Source organism: Aulostomus chinensis, chromosome 4 (genome assembly GCF_037954235.1).
Source record: "Aulostomus chinensis isolate RoL2024-O1b breed Wild chromosome 4, RoL_Achi_v1.0, whole genome shotgun sequence".
Lineage (NCBI taxonomy): Eukaryota > Metazoa > Chordata > Actinopteri > Syngnathiformes > Aulostomidae > Aulostomus > Aulostomus chinensis.
This window is the reverse complement of record NC_141323.1, coordinates 24,955,499-24,976,212: the sequence shown is the minus strand read 5'-3', so window position 1 is coordinate 24,976,212 and position 20,714 is coordinate 24,955,499. Positions and strand designations below refer to the sequence as shown.

Genomic DNA, 20,714 nt, shown 5'->3' with positions numbered 1-20,714 from the left:
CTCAGTGGTTCAATATTTTTAAAAGATGTCCCATTCAGCCTGTGGGTGTTAGTGATCACTCTTCAGTCTCCTGTTCCGTTTTATTAAAATATTAATTTAAAAGCTCCTGAGAGAGAGAGAGAGAGAGAGAGAGAAAGAGAGAGAGAGAGAGGGAGAGAGAGAGAGAGGGAGGGAGAGAGGATCAAACTGATCTCAAACTTGACTTCAAAATTCTCTGATTATAATAATTTGTACTCCTTGATAGATTCATCACTACAGTGTCATAGAGGGTCCATTACTATTGCAGTATATTAAAGAATATAAGAACGAGGTTTCCATCCATGGAAATATAATATTTCATGTATATGCAGTATATTTTCAAAGATATAACACTTTAATGTGAGACTTTAATGTCTGTCTTTGGTTTCTAAACTCTGACTCTCCTGTTATTGGTGCTGACTGAATTCTACCACCTGACAGACTGGGAAGGTTCATATTTGTGATGGATCCATCAATACATGAAGGTCTTGTTTCAATGTTATAACATTAAAGCTCATCTTAGTAAAACAATGAAGTTACCTGAACTAAATTCTTGAAAAAAATGACTGTCACTGACTTAAATAAATCAAATCTACATCAAAGTTCCTTCTGTTGTCATAAGTCAGCCATTTTAAGTGTACTTGTAGTTCCAGAGCATTCCAAGTGGAGATGATATGAATCCATTTTGTTCGATGAACTCAGTTCCTCTGCTTTGATGTTGGTGGACTGAGTGGAGTTTGCCTGAACCTGCTTGAACCTGTTTGCTCCTGCTCAGTCCCTCACTCAAGCCTCACTCAGCCTCAGCAGCACCGCTCCACTGAGGACTGATTCAGGTTCCTAGCAACCAAATACAGAGGAGAGCTGAACCTTCTTGCTGTGAGGCCACAGTGCTGACCACTGCACCATTGTGTCCCCTGAAAATGCCACCACGTTGTTGGGATTTTCTGTAAAAGCAAGCACACATGAACATAGCAGTTCCTTCACAGGGCTGGTGGTGCAATGGATAACGCGTCTGACTGCGGATCAGAAGATTCTAGGTTCAACTCCTGGCCAGCTCGCTTTAAACTTTATACTGAGAAGATGAAGTGAGAACCACTGCTGAAAGTCCCTGAAATCCTCTCTCAGATGCTCCAGCTCAGGTTAGTGAGGTGGTGGAGAAATGAGTGACAACTCTGCCAGCTGGACCCTCTTGGGGCTTCACTCCTGGAGGTGGAAATGATGAGGAGTTTTAAAATCTGCTCCTCTTTCACGCTGACTTGTTTTCTTGGGTTCCCTCTTTCCTCCTTGTCTGCTGTAAACATGAACACATGCATGGATCCTGCTACCTCTCACATGTTAAGCTGGCACTTGACAGTGACAGCAGGAGAACAAGAAATCCCAGAGTGTCATCAACATTTCCTGTAAACTAAATGACAGAAGCTGTTGAATTTCTGTGTCAGAACAAGGAGAAAGGAGCCCCAATGAAAGAGTGGTGTGTGTGTGAATGAGAGGACATTGTTCAGTCCACAGACCTGAGCATCGCTGCTCTGACTACCACGTTACCTCCTGGTTATCAGTGTGAAGTCAATGGTGAGGTAGTCAGTTGTTCCTTGTGTTTTATTCCAGAGGCCTGGTAGTTAAACGCTGAATTAAATAATTTTAATTCTTTACTTGAATATTCATGCTGTTTTGCTGGAAATGTTTGACAACTTCTTGCATGTTGGTGCCCCATCACACACAACAGGTGCACTTGTACTCTTTTCACCTCTGACCCACAAACATTCCACCAGTGAACGTCCAGAAATTGAAGCATAAACAGTTCAGCAACAACAAATTCTTCAAATCATCCTCTGAACCGAGAGCCACAGGCTCCTCCCAACATATGCAACACTGCCATTGAACTCTGCTTCAGTGTAACGGTGGTCGAAGGGTCAACATTGAACCTGTTGTATGACTTGAAAATTGTATCAGAGATCTGTGAGCAGGGCTAAATATATGAAAGTGTTGTCATTAACAGGTTGTGCATTTCTGTAGGTCCAAACATATCCTGGACTCCACCAATGCCAGTTGTGACCTTGTGGGCTCCGGCTCCAGCGCTGTCAGTGAAAAATGACTGACAATCCATTGTCTCCTGGTGAGTCCTGCTGTGTTGGTAGGATGCATCAAATCACTGTGGGAACAAGAGACACAGTGACTGAACTGTAGCCCATCCATCCATCCATCCATCCATCCATCCATCCATCCATTCATCCATCCATCCATTCATTTTCTTCCACTTATCCTGTTAAGGGTTGTGGGGTGGGGGGACCTGTCTCCCCAGCTTTCAGCGTGAAGTGGGTTCACCCTGGAGGGGTCGCCAGTCCATTGCAGGGCCAACACATAAAGACAGACAACCATTCACACTCACAGTCACACCTAGAGTCAGTTTAGAGTATCAATCAGCCTCGTCCTAATCCTCATGTCTTTCCCACTGAAAAACTTTCACACCTGAAGTGTGAAGCATCGATAAAAGTTAATTTGACAGCACAACAGAAAATCCGAGTATATCACTGACATATTCTGTAAAAGAAATGATAGAAGCTGTTGAATTTTTAGAATGAGAAAAAATGTCCCCCAATGAAAGAGTGATGATTCTTTATTTTGATTTTGTTCTTCACTCCTACACAAGAGAGGGAAAGTGTCGGCTGGCTAGGAGCAACTGCCTGCTTCAGAATGGGAGGAGCCTCAGGACTTTCCAGTGAGAGCTGCAAACTTCCACCAGCGCCCACTGCCAGCACGTCTTCATGATGGAGCTGAGAAGAACACAACAACACAAGAGCACTGGAGAGGAGCACAACACTTCTTTGCTTCCTTGTCACTCTCATATCTGTCTGTACCATCTGGAGCTGGGGGGAGGAGCTTCACATGTTTTTTTTCTTGTTTTTTTTTCCAAAAGGGAATGACATGACTTACTCTGTATATTAGTATATGAACTACTGAGAATGTTCATCCCCAGTTTTAAGTTAGAATTAAATGTTAAGTAGAAAAATCTTCCCTCTTCAATCCTGTCACTCAGTGTTGTAAACTGTTTCAAACAAATTCTACTGTTCAACAGTTCAAGTGTTTCTAATGAAGCTGAATGTGCTCTCTTCTACTTTCCTCAATTGTGTTTCTTTCATGTCCTCCTGAGATCAAAGACAGAATTCTAGGTACTGTCAAAGCCCTGATGACATCATCAGGAATTCTGACTTTGATCTGGAAACTCTTGCTTTAATCTGAATTTGATCTGACTGAAGTTTTAGTTTAGGTTGCATGAGACAGATGCCCCCCCCCCCCCCCCCCCCCCGTGACCCTTAAAGGATAAGAATAGAAAGTGGATGGAGGGATGGACTTAACACTGAAATCAGCTGATCTGATCCACATTCTAATTTTTCCTTTCCCTCTTTAGGAGTCATGGAGAATAGTAGTGTATATAATAATGTATATAAAACCTTGGAGTATCTTTCCAAAGCTTTGAGTATTTCATCTTGTTTCTACTTGTAGTTTTATTGTCTGGATCTTTTCTTTTTATATCCTGCTGACTGCTCTTTGCTTTTGGAGCTTCCTTCAACAACTACCAAGCCTCCTGGGTACTGTAGGAAACATGGTCAAGTTCTTCTTACTTTTGCAGTCAAGTCCTGCTCACATTGGTCTGTCTTCATTTTGACTCCTCCCACTGCCACAATGACCAGCCTTTATACACTTGGTGACTGGGGCCCTGGTTGCTGCAGGCCTCAACACCAGCCTGTGGTTGTGAGCAGGGCAGAACAGAACTGACAGTATCTCACATGCAGGACCTGGGTCAGTGCCTGGTGCCAGCTGGGGCACCGCTTTAACCTGGACCCCCTGGAAGATCTTCTCCAGGAAGTCGCCTTTTTGGTTCCATCAAGGCCTGTGAGGATGGTGAAGAGTGATCCACCACCAGGCAGCACAGTCAGCAGCAGCCATTTTGTTCCACTAGACTCATGTATGATAGTGAAAGACTGGTGAGTACTTGCTAACTAACACTTCCTGTTTTTATTGCTATTCTTCCATGAATGTGCTCATGTTGGCTTGTCCCCAACCACAGTTTCAAAGCCATGATGACATCTTTCATTAACAATCAGATCAAATTTTTTCTCTATTTGGACAAATAAGGTTTCAACTGACACGGCTGGCCAACGTCCTGGAGTTAATTCAGCCTGTAGAACCAGGTGCTGGTTCCTTCTTTTACTAGGCAGGAACAGGCAGCAGATCCAAGATCAGTAGGCGAAGATGTCTGCTTTGACTGGTAGGAGGAAAGAGAGCAGGAGAGCTGGTCAGAGACAAAGACAGACAATGAAGAAGGAGTGCTGTATTCTGCTAGCACATGCTAGTCACAGTCAGAGATAATGAGTCTCAGCAGGTAAAGATTCATCACTGATTTCAGAAGATAATTGGACGTTCACTGGAAGACTATGAATGTTTGTGGGTCAGAGGTGAAAAGAGTACAAGTGCACCTGTTGTGTGTGATGGGGCACCAACATGCAAGAAGTTTTATACATTTTGAGCGAAAAAGCGTGAATCTTCAAGTAAAGAATTAAAATTATTTAAGTAACAATGAGGTCTCTGTAATAAAACAAAAGGGACAATGACTACCTCACCATTTCCACCCCTCTTTAACAGATTCACATTTCAAAACAACCAAGTTTATTTTATTCCTTTCTTTTAGTAGAGGATGGTTTTGATCCATCAACCTCTGGGTTCTGGGCCCAGCACGCTTCCTCTGTAAATCCATATTTTGGATTCTGGCCTTTTCTGCTTTTCATTTTGTATTTGTATTAAAGTTCTATTGCTGAAAAAAGGTTTTTTTGCCTTTTTAAACACACACACACACTTCCAGTGACTAATCCATATTTTCATCACTTAAACCACCACTGGAGTATTGAAAGAGATTCCACATGTTGGTCAACCAGAGAAGCTTCACCTGGTGACGCTCATCCAACCATGCATGAAGGTCAAGCTGCATTATCTGCTGTGCTCATTAGCAGGGGAATTAGCTGAAATGGTCAGTATCAGTAACAGGGTGACACTTTATCACAGCAGTGGACAAACATCAGCATTCATCACACAGCAGCTCCTCTGATCAACAGAACAAGCTGAAGTATTCTGGAGAATGAGGGCATGGATCCCTCTACCTCTCACATGCTAAGCTAGCACTCTACCATTGGAGCTAATTCCCCTGCTAATGAGCACTGCAAATAATGCAGCTTGACCTTCAGATTTGAGGGAAGAAAACCTTGAAACATTCATTCATCTTCTTCCACTTATTCCTGTTCAGGGTCTCGGGGGGAGCTGGAGCCTATCCCAGTGTCTACGGGCAAAAGGCAGCGTTCACCCTGGACCAGTCACCAGTCCATCACAGGGACAACATACAGGGACAAACAACCATTCACACTCACATTCATACCTACAGTCAATTTAGAGAATCCAATCAGCCTTTTCCCCAAATTGCACGTCTTTAGACTGTGGGAGGAAGCCGGAATACCAGAGAGAACCCACACAGGCACGGGGAGAACTTGCAGACTCTACACAAGAAGATACTGCGCCCGAGCCGGTACTCGAACCCAGAACTTTCTTGCTGTGAGGCCACAGTGCTAACCACTGCACCATCCTGCAGCCCCCTTGAAACATGATGATGTTATTATTTATGTCTTTAATGCACCCAAACCTTTATTTTTCAGGGGTTTTGAGTGGTTCTGGGTCATGAATCAAAATTTGAATTGGACAAAAATTTCATGCAGGGTCACTGGGGCCACACGTTTCATGTTCTCAACAGATTGAAACTGTAGAGTGTGTGACATGTGGTGTGTTTGTCAAGTTCATCAAGGACAGTAAACATGAGCAGGTCTAGATTCACCTCCATCTTTGGAGGTTGTTGAATTTCCTCCTGAGGACCGTCAGGCTGTTTCCTTACTTTGCTGTGACACAACAGCAGACAGCAACAAGGACTGCTGTAGTGCACTTGGTAAAATCACCATCTGTAGACTGGACCAATATGCTGATGTGATCCTTTGATTAGTTTCGGATCAGTCAGAGATCAAAGACTGAAGCAGGAGATCAATGCTCAGAATTCAGAGATCAAAGACTCCTGGAGCGTTGCCCTCTCTTGTCTTTGGGCCTGGATGTTAATGAATGTTTTACACAATTCTTTTTAAGAAAAAACTTGCATGACATTTCAAGGAGTTTTTCCTGCCAATACAGGACAACACCCACTCACAAACCAGTGCTGGACAAGTTCCTTCAAAGCTGTAATGCCTTATTTCTTACTTGTTACTGTCATTTTAAAATAATTGGTTCCATTACGATTGTGTCTGCCAGCGCTTGGTGACTGTACAGGAGGTCTGGGGACCGCAGGGCCACAACAAGCCCATTTCCTCAACTCTCCATTTAGTACAGAGGTCCCCAAGTACGGACCAGTGAGGATAAATGTGATCGTGGAGAAGTCTGTTTGTTCTTCAACTGGTCCAACTTGATGGTGAGATCTGTGACGCCATCTTGTGATAGTGGATTCATTCATCTGCTATTTCAACACATTCAAGTTCATTATCCCTACATGTCAAAATACATTTGGTGTGGAGTTTTACTTTCTGGCCTCAATCATAATATGTGCATTTATTCTTCATGAACATTTCTCAGCTTTGTAAGTTTATGATATTTTGTCTTCCTCTGTTTTCTATTCCATTGTTGTTGATGATTCTATTGCAGGTTTGAGTTCCCTGTTGACTGAAGCAGAAACAGGAACAAAAAGCTGGAGGTGGTCAGAGCTCCAAGTTGGGACGCTGATATTAAAGTAGGAGATGAACACATCCAGGTTAGCCATCACTCTCAGAACCTGCTACTTTACCTCTTCAGAATGTAGCAGCATAGCATAGCTTCATCTCACCGGTTAGTGGCCCACTTTGATGTCTGGGATATGAGGTTAAAGGTTCTTTACAGCTCTGAATGAAGGGTTTATAAAGTGTTAACAATGCCATGAATAACACAAGCATTCAGTAATCCTTGATAAAAGGAGACTCACCATCAAGTTGGACAAGTTGAAGAACAAAAGGACTTCTACACTATCACATTTATCCTCACTGGTCCATACTTGGGGACCTCTGTACTCAATGGAGAGTTGAGGAAATGGGCTTGTTGTGGCCCTGCGGTCCACAGACCTCCTGTACAGTCACCAAGTGCTGGCAGACACAATCGTAATGGAACCAATTATTTTAAAATGACAGTAACAAGTAAGAAATAAGGCATGACAGCTTTGAAGGAACTTGTCCAGCACTGGTTTGTGAGTGGGTGTTGTCCTGTATTGGCAGGAAAAACTCCTTGAAATGTTTTTTCTTCAAAAGAAATGTGTCCTTCTCATGTTGAGCTGTGGACATCAGCTGACTGCTTTTCTTGCCACTGCCTTGCTGGCAGGAAAAGCCTGAGCAGAAATGAAGAGTGAGTTCAAGGCAGTAGATTTCACTCCATAGTTTAGGCCTTCATCCAGCAAGGAACCATAAATGATGATGTCAGCACTCCTCCAGCACTGCGATGCAGCTTAGAGAGGTCGGAGAATCACATGACTTCTCTCACTGGTTATTGATGTTTATCTGTGTCTATATATAATTTATGTCATGTATATATTTGTATATTAATGTTATTCATGTTACATAAAACATGTTAAACACGGAACAGCGTGGACACAACAAATGAGCTGGTTCAGAGACACGAGGCAAAAAAAGCTGGATGAACTCTTCTTCATTCCAAAAATGACTTCACCCTTGAACACTGACGTCAGGTCATTTTATAGGGTCCTCCATTTTTTCATTTATGTGACGTTGCATATTGGGAAATAATTATAAAAAAATATATATATTTTGATGAAAACTATATTTGATCAGGAAAACTACATTGGGTCAAATAAATCCATCGTTCGTGACGGTGTTACCAATTTTAACTTAAGTGCTCTGGTGCTGATTGCCTCATTAAGATCTTCATGAAGAAATAAACTGAGATTTGTAAAAAAAAATTTTTTTTTACAGAGTTGGCAGTTGTCTGAGCATGGAATCTTTCTTTGTGTTGAGAACAAACCCTCAAAGCCTTCATGTTTCAGTTTGCTTCACAGCTAACAGACAAACACCTCTTAGCCTGGTTCTGGTAGTCCAGGTTTAAACACCAACACAAGGATTTTATGCTGATTTCTTCACATGCAGCTGAAATCTAGACTTCAAGTGTTCATGTGAGGTTACAGCTTCACGCCTATTTAGTTTTCAACAAATATTAAGTCACTTTAATGCATTGAGCTTACTAACGAACTTTAGTCTCAGTAGCTGAATCTGTTAGGGGGAAGGCAGTGTGGACCGGCAGGAGCCTCCTACAAAATGCAATGGAGAGAAGAAGAAATCCTGAGGAGTCGCTATGAGATTGAAGTGTTAAAGACGTGGCTCCTTTGGTGGTGATAGGATTTGAGCTATTGACTCTATTTTTAGTTTATTTCAATGTTATTGCAAACATCAGCTGCTCACTTATCAGCTAGCAAGTAAACAACAGTATTGTTCAGTGTGCTAGCTGAAGTAGACCGAGCGGTCAGTTGAGTCTTTATTTCCATGTGTGCTCATGGTAGCAGGGGTTTAGATTTCTAAATGTAACCCTTTTACCACCGGCTCCAATATTAAAACCCACCTTAGGCTTACAGGGAACACTAACTCATTTCAAATATCTTGTATGGTAAAAGTCCCATCTGGAATAATTAATATCAATCTAGGGCAATGTATGATTCTCACTCTAAAATATTCAAATGGAGGCTATGGGGAGAACACTTGACCTTTAAACTCTGCTGTAAAGCTTCAGTAACACACAAATTCAATGAAACACCACAAGATTTCAGTTTAGAAAATGTATTAAAGGCTTGCAGAAAAACACATTCAAACCTTGAATAAACAAGACTATAGAAAATAAAAAGAACCCCGGGGTATATTGTTTGTCTTTTTTTCAACTGTCTAATTTTATTTCGAGTGCACTCTTGTTTACTTTCGTTGGCCCGCTTTAGTTGGAGCTCATGATGGAAACCTTTAGCAGATCCCCCCGTGTGTCGGTGAAGTCAACAATACCGGACCGCAGCCGATGAATCCCTCGCTCGTTATGGCAGCAACCGTCCCGCTCGCAGCAGCCCGCAGCAACAGACCTCCGTGATTCCGCAGCAGCGGCACATCCTCCGACTCCGTCGGCAGCAGTGACGCATCCTCCGTTAACGACTCTCTCCCGAGGCGACTATCCGAAGCTGCTGTCCCTTCCGTGCAGCGGCGTCTCCCTTCAGCGTGGACAGCGTTAGCCTAGCTCCCGCTAGCTTCTGTAACTGGACTTGCCTGGTGCTCAAAACACAATCGGTGGCGGAGAATCCGACTCACGCACTCCGATCACGTCGGTCAATTACAGTTCACAGTCCGTTACCGATAAAAACTCCTCTCCGACGACACACAGTCTCCAAACTCCGATAACGTTACGCCATTACACGATGCTCCTTCCTCGCGCTCGTTTCTCCCGGAAGTGTAAACACTAAAGGTCATGAACTCACGCACGTAACCTAACGTAAGAGAATTACTTGAACATTTTTGAAAGACATTCACACCCCATGAAATGATGTTTTTTTGAAAGTTACTAATTTTAAACAAATTTTATTTACATTTTAATATCTTCTTCATAACAAATACTTATTTATGTAAATTTTATCTTAACCATGAACTGGCATTTTACTCAACTTATTCCTATGAAAATCATGAAATAAATACCACTGATTTCTCAGAGTATTACATAAACCTAGGATTAAATTAAAGCTGCAGTCAGCGTTGTTTGGGCCTGAGCCTCCTCCCGCCCACCGGGGCCGAGTAGCAGGGGTCGTCCTGAATCCAGTGATGAATTTTATGAAAGCGGTGGGACTTGTACATTTACAGCAATTGCTTGCAGTGTACTACAAGATTTCAACAGTATCACCCTGTTTATAAAAATACAGTACTTTGCCGTTAATTCTAATAGGAATCTGTTAAATTACACCCCATGACTGTTTAACAGAACTATGCTGTAATGCTAAAATACAGTACTTCACTGTAAATAAATCAACAGTATCTTTGCCTTATGGACGCAAGGAGAATCTCCTGATCTGCACGTGAGGCCAGAGCCTTGGTTATCATCCATCTCAATCACAGTCATTTGGTGAGTAGCGATTGCATTTATTGTAGACACTGGCGCAAAGTCTGTAGGCCAGTGGAGGCTAAGTGAAGTTTCCAGTTTGTGTGGCGACACACACGAGAGGGGGGTGCACTTATTAAAATATAATAGTGACCAAAGCCGGACAACGCCACCTTGGGAATTTCGCCCAAGGAAATAGTTAACGTACCGACCAAAAGGCACTCACAGGTTCATTTACTAATTGGCAGGAGACGTGGTTCCATGACAAAAATATTTTATTGTAAACAGGCCAGCAGATTAAAAAGAGAACAAGAATGAATCTAAACAAGTCTGGAGCTTACCAGTGGGGGTGAGGGATCCCAAGGCAGAAGACACCCTGATCAATTGGGACATCACATTTAAAAAACACACATGATTAAAGCAAAACAGGGGTGCACAGCACACAAGAGGAAAAGCGACGCCAGGACTGTGAGCTTCCAGTACCTGAAACGAAATGACAAGAATTATAATTTAACACCAAAACTAAAAAAAACAAAAACACAAACCAGAACCAAACTCAAACCACAATTTAAAAATTAATTCGAGAAACAAGATTTAATTATTAAACACAAATTAGCAAGGAAAAATAATACAACCCAAAATAATCAGAAACGAGTTCATTTCTCCATTGCTAGACCAGGGAGCTAACAGATAGCCGTCCAGCAGCTTGCTACACCCTGAAGCCCAAGCGGAGGAATGGGAAACAATGCAGATCCAAACCTTCAGCGCACCATGAAGGACAGTTCAGTGGCGCCACACGGTGGACATCAGGATCTGGCAGACTCTGGTTAAACAAGGTGAATTACTGAAACAACCTCCAGTTCAACACACAGCGGATTCCAATTCGTTAACACAGAAGCAGAGCACTCCAGTGAACACAGTAAACAGTGAACAAACAAGCACAACATGTGTAGATGGCCAGTAGGTCGCAGAACAGGCTAGTAGCAGAGCAGGCTAATAGCAGAGCAGGAGCCTGTAACAAAGCAGGACAGTCTGTAGCCAAACAGCCAGCGCAAAGCAGGGTAGTCTGTAGCAAAACAGCAGCCAGAGCAAAGCAGGGTAGTCTGTAGCAAAACAGCAGCCAGAGCAAAGCAGGGTAGTCTGTAGCAAAACAGCAGCCAGAGCAAAGCAGGGTAGTCTGTAGCAAAACAGCAGCCAGAGCAAAGCAGGGTAGTCTGTAGCAAAACAGCAGCCAGAGCAAAGCAGGGTAGTCTGTAGCAAAACAGCAGCCAGAGCAAAGCAGGGTAGTCTGTAGCAAAATAGCGTAGTCTGTAGCAAAACAGCAGCCAGAGCAAAGCAGGGTAGTCTGTAGCAAACAGCAGCCACAGCAAAGCAGGAGCATCTAGCAAAGCAGGATAGTCTGGCAAGACAGCGCCCGGTAGCAAAGCAGCAGCTAGTTGTTCCTCAGTGTCACGGCTCACCAGCTGTGCCAATCAGGTGTAGATCGCACGCATGCAGAGCAAAGGGTTTCACAGCTTGTATGCTGTGGCAAACAGCCTCTGCACGTCAGATCGGCGGGGGGGGGGGGGGGGGGTGTTTCCCCACTAGCGGCGATTAAGGGACCGTGTCCCAAAAGCCGGACGCCTACAATTAAACACGTGAATATGAAAAACGTGCATGATCAGCATGCAATACGAGCTACAGGGAGCTACTGCTACATACCAGCACAGACGGTGGCGAGAAGGCAGACGTGAGGCGATCAGAGGCGGAAGCGAGGTGACCAGGAAGTGGGAGGACCGCGGACCCCAAGAGCAAGAGATTGACCAGGTAGATGCTGCCCCTATTTATAGAGCAGCGCCTCACACTGGTTGGCTAATGATGGTACAAGCCAAGTCAGGCATCACCAACCAGTCTCACTGCTAGGATGGGACCTCTCATCCTGCCACATTTGCATTGATAATTACACTCGGTGCACATCATGCTAGCCAGATTTAGCAGCTAGCCAAAATGTTGAAAATGCTTGCAAATTAATCCAAAAAACACAGAGAGTTGACTTTACTTTTTACATCTCGAGCCTCCACAAATTAATGTGTGCGACATCTGTATTTTGCCTGTGAATTCATGAAGCTTTCTGATAGACTGAACCATTTTACAGTACACACAATATACGTGTCACACAACAGTTAAGTCGGTTCATATTAAGATGAGTGCACACTGACTGTGTTTACATGCAATTACGTTCCTCCATCTTGTGCTAGGCTACTGCTCTGGCATGAGTCTGTCTGATGGCATGATTACAGTGTACTGAAGGCCATAGATCAGAAGCTGTGGTTGTATTTGTTTAAAAAAGAGTGGTTTTAGCATCGTTCAAGTGCCTGCTCATTTGTGTTGATTTTTCTTTGTCTCTGATATTGCCTACAGATGCAGGAGCCTATTTTCCAGCTGCCCTGATCCTAGTAAGTACTTGCCTGTCCATCACATTTCACAGTTAATCAGTTATTTTTTCAGACCTCAAACATTGAAATAGACAACTATGTTATCTGGTCAAAGAAGCTGTTTTTTTCTTCTTCTTCTTCTTCTCTTCTCTTTTCTCCCTCTTTTCTTGGATCTCCAACACTACATCTACATGTATATATTTGATGGCTTATAATGTCTCATTCATCTGAGTGAGTTCCAACACTCCTTTTTTAGGCGCTTCATTGGAATAAATCCTGAGAGTGTCTGCATGTTTTCCCTGTGCTGGTTCTCTCCAGGTACTCCAGCTTCCTTCCACAGTCCAAAGACATGCAAATGGAAATGCAACTCTAAATTGACCGTAGGTATGGCTGTGAGTGTGAATGGTTGTCTGTCAATATTTGTTGGCTGCGGTGGACTGCGATGGACCACTGACCTGTCCAAGGTAATGTCCCTTCTGGGATAGGCTCCAGCCCACCCTGTGACCCTTAACAGGATAAGCGGAAAAATGGATGGATGGATGGACGGATGGATGGATGGATGGATGGGTGGGTGGGTGATCACTCACAGGACTGTGAGTCTCTCACTCTAACCGCTTCATGCTATGGGACTTACACTGACGTAACCTGATTAGGTCAGTCAGTTGAGCACGAGACTCTTAGTCTCAGGGTTGTTGGTTCAAGCCCCATGTTGGGTGTTGATCTTAAACACCACTGCTTGTCCTCTCAGTTTTGAAAGCTTTGTTTGTAAATTGTCAGAAAAATCAGTGAATAAACAATACAAACTTAGGCTTTGTCAGAAATTCCATGCTTCCAAACTAACCAATATGAAAAAAACAAAAGGTGAGACTTTTTCGTGCATTCGAAAATTTGTATGCGCTTCATTGTATCCGCTTTCTATACTTCCATGCATCCCAGCTTATTTCTGTTAAGGGTTGCAGGGGGAGGCTGGAGCCTTTCCCAGTGGCTTTCAGGTGAGAGGCAGGTTTCACCCTGGACAGGTAGCCAGTCCATTGCAGACAGAATACCCACGCAGGCACGGGGAGAACATGCACACACCACACAGAAAGAACCTGTGCTCGAGCCAGAACTTGAACTTGCTTTGAGGCGACACTGTTAACCACGGTACCACCGTGCCACCCATTGACTGTAACACATTGTAAACAATATACACTCTTGTTATCATGCAACATGTAGCCGTGTACAAAAATCAAATAAATTACATCGCATAAAAAGCATAAAAAGATGTGTTAAAAAGTTCAAAAATAAATAGAGTTCATGATCGTTAAAATTGGTTATAATGTGAGCAGGTTAAAAGCATAAATATAATATGTAACATTTAAAAAGTAAAACTATTTACAGTTAAAAAATAAATTCATATAAAGGTCTTTAAGTTCTCTGAGTCTTGAAAAGATCAGTGATCTGAGAATAAGGAGAGGGGAAGAAGCCGTGTTTATATGTAACCTCAATTGTTACCTGTCAATCATTTCATTCCTGTCTGATCTTTGGGTGTATTAAGACCGCAAAAGCCAATGAGAGGAAAGTTACTGTGTAAGGGGTGGGACTAGTGGCGCAGGTTTGTGAGGTGAGTAGTTAGCGCGCATGGGGAGAGAAACAGAGGCAATGATCAGAGAGCTAAGAGGGGAGGCATCATTTGTGTGGAGAGCATTTAAGTTTATTTTGGAGGTCGACGACTGGTGGTCCTGATGTAAACTTCTGTGTGACCTTCGAGAGGTGAATATTTATGCCTGTATTTGCGCTTTATCTAACTGTTATAGTGAAAAGAGACTGGATGTGTACATGGTTAGCGACGTGCTAGCTAGGGATAGCATTCCGTGCTAATGTGCCAGCAGATCGTAGCTTTAGCGTTGTAATATTTTTGGAGCGAAAGTAAAGGTAATGCGAATTCGACACGAGATAATGTTTGATAATTGTGGCTAAATTAAGATAATATGCTTGAAGGAGACGGACATTGGAGAGAGAGAGACGGGTTTCCATCCGATGGCTGTGCTGTTCTGCTGTGCCTTGTCCTGCTGTGTTTTCTTCTTCGTGACTTTCGCTGTCCCGCCATTGCGTGTGAGTGTTTGGATTGTGACTTCCACCGCCATTGCCATTACCATTCAGACTCTCATCCTCCATTCCCGTTCTCCCCCTTCTAATAAAACCCTGGATTTGTGAGGACTAACATACACATGCACTTGCTTTTATTGTGTGCTCAGCTGCGAGTGAAGCGGCCATTACAGTTGTGAAGCCCCGACCGCACACGAGCTTCAATAAACAGGCCTGAAACAGGTAAAAATTAAATTTAAGGTGTTTCATATGAATGTGTGTGTGCCCACAGGTAAAATATTGAGTTTTAGTTGTTGTAAATTAAAGAATACCGTTTTAGAAGGTAACTTAAGGATTCTGAAAGGGATTAAATATGATGTATATTTAAAAAAAAACAAAACGGTTATCTTTTGTAGAGGAAACTTTTTTTCCTTACAATTGAGGTGTTAAGGATGACTTGAGGGTATTTTATGTGAAACTATCTAACTAAAAAATATTTTTATTTTCAGTGAAACGAAAGTTCAGAACCAAGAAAGACACTGTTTGTTTTGTTTTGAAAATCCTCTTACTCATTGTTAATAATTTTGTTCATTGTATTTTTATAATACTAGAATATATTCAATTTTTATTTCATCCATCTCTGTGAACAAGTACCTGTGAAGGATTAATTTGAAATTCTTTTAACTTCAGCTTGAGGAAAGGGCAGCTTTGAGTCTTTGGGGACCAGCATGAGCGAGCTTCCCTCACGCACTTCTTCTTGAAGCGCCTTTCCGCAGCTTTGAAATTGAATGTCATGCAGCGTGTAATTTGAAGTAGACAGATGGCAGATGCAGTACTTTTCTATAGATGACATCAACATTTTTTTAATTGTATTGACAGGACACCTATTGGGCGTGTGAAAAGACCCTGAGGCTGTTGCGCTTCACTTTTTTTCTGAGGTTTTAAAGTGAGTGAAATGGATATAGAGCCCATGTGTGTCAGAGTCAAGGGCTTACGGCCATACCACTCTGAACACGCCCGATCTCGTCTGATCTCGGAAGTTAAGCAGAGTTTGGCCTGGTTAGAACCTGGATGGGAGACTCCCTGGGAATACCAGGTGCTGTGAGCTTTTTTGTTTCTTTGTGAGGAAAGGGCCGCTTTGAGTCTTTGGGGACCAGCATGAGCGAGCTTCCCTCACACACCTTTTCTTGAAGCGCCTTTCTGCAGCTTTGAAATTGAATGTCATGCAGTGTGTAATTTGAAGTAGACAGATGGCAGATGCAGTACTTTTCTCTAGATGACATCAACATTCTTTTCTTTTATTGACAGGACACCTATTTGGTGTGTGAAAAGACCCTGAGGCATTTGCGCTTCACTTTTTTTCTGAGGTTGTAAAGTGAGTGAAATGGATATAGAGCCCATGTGTGTCAAAGTCAAGGGCTTACGGCCATACCACTCTGAACACGCCCGATCTCGTCTGATCTAGGAAGCTAAGCAGGGTCGTGCCTGGTTAGTACTTGCATGGGAGACCGCCTGGGAATACCAGGTGCTGTAAGCTTTTTTGTTTCTTTGTGAGGAAAGGGCAGCTTTGAGTCTTTGGGGACCAGCATGAGCGAGCTTCCTTCACACACCTTTCCTTGAAGCGCCTTTCTGCAGCTTTGAAATGGAATGTCATGCAGCGTGTAATTTGAAGTAGACAGATGGCAGATGCAGTGTACTGGGCTTCTCTCTACTCCTCTCTCTCCTCCTATGTGTGTCATACATTATTATACTCATAGGTATTACTAACTTGTCTCCTTTTCTGGAGCCTTTTAGGCTCCTCTCATTCCAGATCTGGGTGCTGCTGGAGGAGGCTGCAGAGCTGAAGAGGCTCAAGCTGCCACCCATAGCTCCACCTACTCACATCACCGTCTGTCCATCAGTCTCTCTCTCTCTTTATCTCTGTCCCTCTCTTTCCTTCTACATATCAGTCTTCCTCCATTGTCTGTTTTGTTCTTGTTCTCTTTCCCCCCAACCGGTCAAAGCAGAAGGCCGTCCCCATTGAGCCTGGAACTGCTCGATGTTCCTGCCTGTTAAAAGGAAGGTTTTTGTCGCCGCTGTTGCAGGATGTGCTTGCTGATGGAGAATTGTTGGGTGTAGATTCATTGAAGGAGTTTGGTACTGGACCTGCTCTACCTGTGAAGTGTCATGAGATAAGTTTTGTTGTGATTTGGTGCAATATAAATAAGATTAACTTGACCAGTGTTATTTGTGGTCTTTCGTTAATTGCATGCCACATGAAATTATTATTAGTCACTTTTATCTCACATTTGACCTGCAGCTACAGTCTCACAGTGGCAAGACGAGAAAACTTCTACTTCTGATGATGACAGTTTGTTCAACAATGAACTTCATCCAGTACCATGTTGTTCAACACTGGAACACCAGCATAGCACCTGGACAGGGACTTGAACCCTGGACCCTCAGATTAAAAGTCTGATGCTCTACCGTCTGAGCTACTCAGGCTCTTTCTACAGCATTTAGACAGGAAAAGAAACACCTGTGAAGGTCAAACTGCTGCTTTCTTGACTTGTTCAATCCTCCATGTTCAAGTCCACCATGCTTTTGATTGGCTCTGATTCTCTGTGGCAAAATCCAACAAGAGGCTCCAAAAATGTCTTGAATGTCATAAGAATGCACAGGACAAGATGTTCATTTCCTTCATGTCTGCAGTTCCTCCACTGGAAAGTAAAGTCAATGCTGTTCCTCTGCTGAAACCTGGGATCGGACCAGGGACCTTTAGATCTTCAGTCTAACGCTCTCCCAACTGAGCTATTTCAGCTCTGAGGGAGGGCCCTGCTTCTCTCATTTTATAATCTCTTCCACTCTCACTAGAACTTAGAGAGGATTTGAGCTTCTGAAGTCATGACACATTGAACAGTTCTACAGGACCATTTTTGATGAATGTCTGAATCACACAAGCTTCTTTTGTTTGTCTTCTTCCCAGTTGCCTCAACATTGTGTGAGCCAATAATTCCACATCTGTACCAGACACACCTCTGGTTGGTGGGTTTTCTGGATCTTTCTGTTCTAACAGTGTCTTTTATCTTAAATATGCCACTTTCACATGAAAACATCAATAACAGGACAATATCAAAACTATTATTGCTGCTGTTGCTGTTGTTGGTTGTGTGTCTGTCTTCCATCCCCCTGTCCCCCTGTCTTTCTCTCTGCTTGTCTTTCACCCTCATCTTGTTCCCCATCTTTTTGTCATTCTCTCCCTCATTTCTCTCTGTCTTTTGTCTTTTCTTCTCTATATTTGTCTTCTGCTGCTCCAGGATCAGCTCCTATCACAGTGGTCCAGAACCATTATGAAGCCTGATCATGAATGTGAGCAAAGCTCTTGGAACAGGCCTGCTGCCACCACAACTAAGATCCTGCAGGTCACTAGAAACTCCAGTGTCCAGCTGACAAGTGGACTTTCCTCTGATCTGTGGTGGTGCTGAGTTTAGCAAACATCTCCAACAAGAAGATGAAGGAGGCCATCAACTCCTCCAAGCTCAACATCTATACTGGCTTTACTGGGAGATCAGGAGGTCAAAGCAGATCTTCACCCTCCACCTCAGATGGTTTCTACTCACAGAGATGAGGGACCAGTTCAAACCAGCTACCTGGAGCTCCCTTAAGCCATTGTCCCCATCAGCTAACATCTGGATCTGGACCTGCACCGGTGCTGATTTGTGTCTTGAGTCCCCAGAGTTTGTTGAACCAGAGAAGCTTCAACTGGTGACGGTCGTACAACCAAGTGTGAAGGTGAGCCTGCATTGTCTGATCTGGAGCTAACGGGAATTAGCAAGTGCTCTGACTGTTCTAGAGTTGCTGCTTAGTTGAATTTGAATTTATTTGTTGAAATGTTCCAGTTTCTATGAGGTCAGGGAAGATTGGTGTGGATCTAAAGGTCCCTGGTTGGATCCCAGGACATTGTTTTGGCTCATTTGAACATTTTCAAACCCTCGTTGCTCAGATTTTACATGAATTTGATCATGACTTTTGGACAAATGTCTTGTTTATTAATTAAATAATCACTTCAGTTATGAATTTAGTGAGTCACCCAGACTTGGTCAATAACAAAAATTAGTCTGGTTATTATTCAGTTTCCAGTCAGTAGGGACACACGCACACACACACACACACACACACACACACACACACACACACACACACACACACAGCCTGTCTTTGGTATAAAATGGTCTGTCACGTTCACGTTGGAAGATTTCTCTGACTCAATTGTGAATAAAGAGATTCTTCATCTGACACCTGAGTCTTGATCCACTGATTCCTCTGATCCACCTCTTTCTGCTCCAACAAGGCTGACATGGATCAGGTGGGTCCATGTCATCCAATCAGTAGGTTTCTCCTCTCAATTAATTTTCTTCATCCCAGTTTAGATTGATTCTTCTCAGCCTCATGAAGGAGCATCTGATCAGGTGTTTGACTGCTTGTTGGTTGTAATTCCATAGATTTTAATCTCAGATGTTATAGAATTAATAAGAACATCTTAAAGACCTTTGTCCAACACTTGAAACTCACCTGTCTGTGGAGGCCCAACTGGCCTTTGGTAGTGAGGTGGTGGATGCATGTGAATGAAATGAGGCTCGTGTTGCTGTGAGGAGCCACTAGAGGGAGACACCTGTCGTTCCTCCCAGCTGACAATGAGGCTTCACAGCTGCATTTGAAGCTGTCCTTTACGAGTCACAACTGTCTTGAGCTCAGGAGCCAAACTCACCGAAAAAAATGCAAGTGGCTTTGGACAAAAGCGTCTGCTCAATGAAATTGTAGGATTGTAGAATTCTATAAATGTATAATATAATTGTAGAAATGCTCTCTCTCACCACCCCCCAAAGTCTGTGCCAGGGTCTCTGGCCAGTGGTCAATGGCTCATATCACCTGCCCAGGATGGATCCAGCTTGCTTGTCTTTGTAATTCTGCACTTATTAGAGACCTGGAAACAAAGGAATGCGGAAAAAGAGAAAATAGGACCTCACACAAATGGGCTTGTGACACAATTTTAAAGAGTTGTGTCAATGTGAATCTTTTACAAATGTGTGTGTGAATGTGGTTGTTGTGGCCGAGTGGTGAAGGCGATGGACTAGAAATCCATTGGGGTCTCCCTGCTCAGGTTGGAGTCCTGCCAACAACGTTAAAGTGTTGATGTTCTGGAGGAGACAACATCTGATCTTTTTAGATCCACGAGTCTTCTTTAAAGTGCTGCAGCAGCTGAGGATGAGGGAGAGACAGAATTTCAAACCATCTTCGTGAGGACATTTTGAAAAATGATGATATTTGCCACAGTTATTATTGACTTGGAACACTGCAAAAATATCCCCTCTCCAAAAACCCTCCTCTTCAACTTTGTACCCAAGTTGTCTCCTCATCAGGCACCACAGTGTCCAGGATGTTCAGTCAAAAAGTCATTAATGATTTTAAAAATGTCCATCAAACACAAAATAAGGCTTCAAATAGGTAAAATCACCATCTGTAGACTGGACCAATATGCTGATGTGATCCTTTGATTAGTTTAGGATCAGTCAGAGATCAAAGACTGAAGCAGGAGATCAATGCTCAGAACCCAGAGATCAAAGACAGAATTCAGACATCAGAGAAAGAATTCAGACATCAAACACATACCTGATGGAGGCTCCACCCCCCCCCAGACAGTTTCCATGTAAGTCGTAAGTTTTATTTTTAAAGCGCCAAATCACAACAAGTGTTATCTTCTTTTTATTCTTTTTATTAAAGATTGAAGCTCCATACAAGACAGTTTGTAGACAAGAACATCACAGCCTGGGAAGCTTTCACTTCTTTTGATGGACAGCTTTGATTTCAGGTTCTACCTCTGTAAAATTGAAAGTAAAGTAAATGAAGCACCTGTGAAGGTAAAACTGATGATGTCATGACTTGTTCAGTCCTCCAACGTTAAAGTCCAACAAGCTTTTGATTGTCTCTGATTCTCTGTGGCAAAATCCAACAAGAGGAAACAGAAAATCTTGAGGTTGTCTCACTTTTTTTTTTTAAAGA

At 43.0% G+C, this 20,714-nt stretch overlaps 3 non-coding genes and 1 pseudogene across 3 annotated transcripts; 3 read left to right on the top strand and 1 right to left on the bottom strand.

Moving 5' to 3' along the window:
• The first annotated feature begins 1,003 nt into the window (after nt 1-1,003).
• On the top strand, nt 1,004-1,076 carry trnar-gcg (transfer RNA arginine (anticodon GCG)). The gene has a single exon. It is a non-coding gene; the product is annotated as a tRNA-Arg (tRNA).
• Nucleotides 1,077-15,664: 14,588 nt separating this feature from the next.
• Nucleotides 15,665-15,783, top strand: LOC147264060 (5S ribosomal RNA). The gene has a single exon (XR_015115385.1). It is a non-coding gene; the product is annotated as a 5S ribosomal RNA (ribosomal RNA).
• A 310-nt stretch (nt 15,784-16,093) lies between these two features.
• LOC147264059 (5S ribosomal RNA) lies at nt 16,094-16,212 on the top strand (annotated as a pseudogene).
• A 1,190-nt stretch (nt 16,213-17,402) lies between these two features.
• trnaf-gaa (transfer RNA phenylalanine (anticodon GAA)) lies at nt 17,403-17,475 on the bottom strand. Its single transcript has one exon. It is a non-coding gene; the product is annotated as a tRNA-Phe (tRNA).
• Nucleotides 17,476-20,714: the final 3,239 nt, after the last annotated feature.